The sequence below is a fragment of the Lupinus angustifolius genome, chromosome LG15, assembly GCF_001865875.1.
Source record: "Lupinus angustifolius cultivar Tanjil chromosome LG15, LupAngTanjil_v1.0, whole genome shotgun sequence".
In the NCBI taxonomy this organism is placed as follows: domain Eukaryota; kingdom Viridiplantae; phylum Streptophyta; class Magnoliopsida; order Fabales; family Fabaceae; genus Lupinus; species Lupinus angustifolius.
The window spans coordinates 9192471-9198099 of record NC_032023.1 but is presented as its reverse complement, the minus strand read 5'-3'; positions in this window follow the sequence as shown (position 1 = coordinate 9198099).

Sequence of the window (5629 nt, the reverse complement as noted above, 5' to 3'; positions counted from 1 at the left end):
AGGATGAGGACGAGGATAGGATGAGGGCGAGGACGAAGATGAGGCGGAGGATGAGGATGAGGATGAGGATTAGGATGAGGATGAGGATAGGATGCGGATGAGGATGAGGATGAGGATAGGATGAGGACGAGGATGTGGAAAGGATGAGGATGAGGATAGGATGAGGAATTGGAGGAGGTAGATGAGGAAGAGGATAGGATGAGGATGAGGAAGAGGATAAACATGACGAGGTGGGTAGGATGAGCATGGGGATGAGGATGAGGATGTGGATAGGAATTCGGATGACAATTATGATAGGATGAGGACGAGGAAGAGGATGAGCATAGGATGAGGAAGAGGAGGAGGATAGGCTGAGGATTGGATGAGGATGAGGAGGACGATAGGATGAGGAGGGAGATGAGGACGAGGATAAGGATGAGAACGTGGATAGGATGAAGGAAGAGGATGAAGATGAGGATGAAGACGAGGAGGAGGAGGAGGAGGATAGGATGAGGATAAGGAGAAGGATGAGGATGAGGATGAGGAGGAGGATAGGATGAGGAGGAGGTGGAGGATGAGGATAAGATGAGGATGAGGATGAAGATAGGATAAGATGAGGATGGGGAATTGGAGGAGGAGGATGAGGATGAGGATGAGGAGGAGGAGGAGGATGAGGATGAGGATGAGGAAGAGGATGAGGATGAGGATGAGGAAGAGGATGAGGATGAGGATGAGGAAGAGGATGAGGATGAGGATGAGGAAGAGGATGAGGATGAGGATGAGGAAGAGGATGAGGATGAGGATGAGGAAGAGGATGAGGATGAGGATGAGGAAGAGGATGAGGATGAGGATGAGGAAGAGGATGAGGATGAGGATGAGGAAGAGGATGAGGATGAGGATGAGGAAGAGGATGAGGATGAGGATGAGGAAGAGGATGAGGATGAGGATGAGGAAGAGGATGAGGATGAGGATGAGGAAGAGGATGAGGATGAGGATGAGGAAGAGGATGAGGATGAGGATGAGGAAGAGGATGAGGATGAGGATGAGGAAGAGGATGAGGATGAGGATGAGGAAGAGGATGAGGATGAGGATGAGGAAGAGGATGAGGATGAGGATGAGGAAGAGGATGAGGATGAGGATGAGGAAGAGGATGAGGATGAGGATGAGGAAGAGGATGAGGATGAGGATGAGGAAGAGGATGAGGATGAGGATGAGGAAGAGGATGAGGATGAGGATGAGGAAGAGGATGAGGATGAGGATGAGGAAGAGGATGAGGATGAGGATGAGGAAGAGGATGAGGATGAGGATGAGGAAGAGGATGAGGATGAGGATGAGGAAGAGGATGAGGATGAGGATGAGGAAGAGGATGAGGATGAGGATGAGGAAGAGGATGAGGATGAGGATGAGGAAGAGGATGAGGATGAGGATGAGGAAGAGGATGAGGATGAGGATGAGGAAGAGGATGAGGATGAGGATGAGGAAGAGGATGAGGATGAGGATGAGGAAGAGGATGAGGATGAGGATGAGGAAGAGGATGAGGATGAGGATGAGGAAGAGGATGAGGATGAGGATGAGGAAGAGGATGAGGATGAGGATGAGGAAGAGGATGAGGATGAGGATGAGGAAGAGGATGAGGATGAGGATGAGGAAGAGGATGAGGATGAGGATGAGGAAGAGGATGAGGATGAGGATGAGGAAGAGGATGAGGATGAGGATGAGGAAGAGGATGAGGATGAGGATGAGGAAGAGGATGAGGATGAGGATGAGGAAGAGGATGAGGATGAGGATGAGGAAGAGGATGAGGATGAGGATGAGGAAGAGGATGAGGATGAGGATGAGGAAGAGGATGAGGATGAGGATGAGGAAGAGGATGAGGATGAGGATGAGGAAGAGGATGAGGATGAGGATGAGGAAGAGGATGAGGATGAGGATGAGGAAGAGGATGAGGATGAGGATGAGGAAGAGGATGAGGATGAGGATGAGGAAGAGGATGAGGATGAGGATGAGGAAGAGGATGAGGATGAGGATGAGGAAGAGGATGAGGATGAGGATGAGGAAGAGGATGAGGATGAGGATGAGGAAGAGGATGAGGATGAGGATGAGGAAGAGGATGAGGATGAGGATGAGGAAGAGGATGAGGATGAGGATGAGGAAGAGGATGAGGATGAGGATGAGGAAGAGGATGAGGATGAGGATGAGGAAGAGGATGAGGATGAGGATGAGGAAGAGGATGAGGATGAGGATGAGGAAGAGGATGAGGATGAGGATGAGGAAGAGGATGAGGATGAGGATGAGGAAGAGGATGAGGATGAGGATGAGGAAGAGGATGAGGATGAGGATGAGGAAGAGGATGAGGATGAGGATGAGGAAGAGGATGAGGATGAGGATGAGGAAGAGGATGAGGATGAGGATGAGGAAGAGGATGAGGATGAGGATGAGGAAGAGGATGAGGATGAGGATGAGGAAGAGGATGAGGATGAGGATGAGGAAGAGGATGAGGATGAGGATGAGGAAGAGGATGAGGATGAGGATGAGGAAGAGGATGAGGATGAGGATGAGGAAGAGGATGAGGATGAGGATGAGGAAGAGGATGAGGATGAGGATGAGGAAGAGGATGAGGATGAGGATGAGGAAGAGGATGAGGATGAGGATGAGGAAGAGGATGAGGATGAGGATGAGGAAGAGGATGAGGATGAGGATGAGGAAGAGGATGAGGATGAGGATGAGGAAGAGGATGAGGATGAGGATGAGGAAGAGGATGAGGATGAGGATGAGGAAGAGGATGAGGATGAGGATGAGGAAGAGGATGAGGATGAGGATGAGGAAGAGGATGAGGATGAGGATGAGGAAGAGGATGAGGATGAGGATGAGGAAGAGGATGAGGATGAGGATGAGGAAGAGGATGAGGATGAGGATGAGGAAGAGGATGAGGATGAGGATGAGGAAGAGGATGAGGATGAGGATGAGGAAGAGGATGAGGATGAGGATGAGGAAGAGGATGAGGATGAGGATGAGGAAGAGGATGAGGATGAGGATGAGGAAGAGGATGAGGATGAGGATGAGGAAGAGGATGAGGATGAGGATGAGGAAGAGGATGAGGATGAGGATGAGGAAGAGGATGAGGATGAGGATGAGGAAGAGGATGAGGATGAGGATGAGGAAGAGGATGAGGATGAGGATGAGGAAGAGGATGAGGATGAGGATGAGGAAGAGGATGAGGATGAGGATGAGGAAGAGGATGAGGATGAGGATGAGGAAGAGGATGAGGATGAGGATGAGGAAGAGGATGAGGATGAGGATGAGGAAGAGGATGAGGATGAGGATGAGGAAGAGGATGAGGATGAGGATGAGGAAGAGGATGAGGATGAGGATGAGGAAGAGGATGAGGATGAGGATGAGGAAGAGGATGAGGATGAGGATGAGGAAGAGGATGAGGATGAGGATGAGGAAGAGGATGAGGATGAGGATGAGGAAGAGGATGAGGATGAGGATGAGGAAGAGGATGAGGATGAGGATGAGGAAGAGGATGAGGATGAGGATGAGGAAGAGGATGAGGATGAGGATGAGGAAGAGGATGAGGATGAGGATGAGGAAGAGGATGAGGATGAGGATGAGGAAGAGGATGAGGATGAGGATGAGGAAGAGGATGAGGATGAGGATGAGGAAGAGGATGAGGATGAGGATGAGGAAGAGGATGAGGATGAGGATGAGGAAGAGGATGAGGATGAGGATGAGGAAGAGGATGAGGATGAGGATGAGGAAGAGGATGAGGATGAGGATGAGGAAGAGGATGAGGATGAGGATGAGGAAGAGGATGAGGATGAGGATGAGGAAGAGGATGAGGATGAGGATGAGGAAGAGGATGAGGATGAGGATGAGGAAGAGGATGAGGATGAGGATGAGGAAGAGGATGAGGATGAGGATGAGGATGAGGAGGTGTTTAGGATGAGGATGAGGATGAGGATGAGGTTGGGGATGGGGATGGGGATGAGGATGGGGAAGAGGAGTAGGATGGGGATGAGGATGAGGATGAGGAAGAGGATGAGGATGCCGATGTGGATTAGGATGAGGATAAGGATGGGGATGGGGATGAGGATGCGGGTGAGGATGAGGATGGGGATGAGGATGAGGATGAGGATAGGATGAGGACGAGGATATGATGAGGAAGAGGATAGGATGAGCATGAGGATAGGATGAGGATGAGGATAGGATGAGGATGTGGACGACGATAAGATGAGGAAGAGGATGAGGATGAAGAGGAGGCTAGGTGAGGATGGGGATGAGGATGAGGATGAGGACGAGGATGAGGATAGGATGAGGACGAGGATAGGATGAGGATGAGGATAGGATGAGGATGAGGATGAGGATGAGGATGAGGATGAGGATGAGGATGAGGATGAGGATGAGGATGAGGATGAGGATGAGGATGAGGATGAGGATGAGGATGAGGATGAGGATGAGGATGAGGATGAGGATGAGGATGAGGATGAGGATGAGGATGAGGATGAGGATGAGGATGAGGATGAGGATGAGGATGAGGATGAGGATGAGGATGAGGATGAGGATGAGGATGAGGATGAGGATGAGGATGAGGATGAGGATGAGGATGAGGATGAGGATGAGGATGAGGATGAGGATGAGGATGAGGATGAGGATGAGGATGAGGATGAGGATGAGGATGAGGATGAGGATGAGGATGAGGATGAGGATGAGGATGAGGATGAGGATGAGGATGAGGATGAGGATGAGGATGAGGATGAGGATGAGGATGAGGATGAGGATGAGGATGAGGATGAGGATGAGGATGAGGATGAGGATGAGGATGAGGATGAGGATGAGGATGAGGATGAGGATGAGGATGAGGATGAGGATGAGGATGAGGATGAGGATGAGGATGAGGATGAGGATGAGGATGAGGATGAGGATGAGGATGAGGATGAGGATGAGGATGAGGATGAGGATGAGGATGAGGATGAGGATGAGGATGAGGATGAGGATGAGGATGAGGATGAGGATGAGGATGAGGATGAGGATGAGGATGAGGATGAGGATGAGGATGAGGATGAGGATGAGGATGAGGATGAGGATGAGGATGAGGATGAGGATGAGGATGAGGATGAGGATGAGGATGAGGATGAGGATGAGGATGAGGATGAGGATGAGGATGAGGATGAGGATGAGGATGAGGATGAGGATGAGGATGAGGATGAGGATGAGGATAGGATGAGGATGAGGATGAGGATGGGAACGAAAATAGGATGAGGATAAAGAGGACGGTAGGATGAGGATGAGGATGAGGATATTATTAGGATGAGGATGAGGATGAGGAGGAGGATGAGGAGGAGGATAAGGATGAGGATTAGGATAGGATGACGATGAGGATGAGGAAGAGGATGGGATGAGGATGGGGATTAGGATGAGGATGCGGACGAGGATAGCATGAGTCTGAGGACAAAGATAGGATGAGGAAGAGGATGAGGATGAAGAGGAGGGTAGGATGAGGAGGAGGACGAGGAGGATGAGGAAGAGGATGAGGATGAGGATAGGATGAGGATGAGGATGAGGATAGGATGACGTCGTGGAGGAGGATAGGATGAGGATGAGGAGGAGGAGGAGGATGAGGATAGGATGAGGATGGGGATAGGGTGAG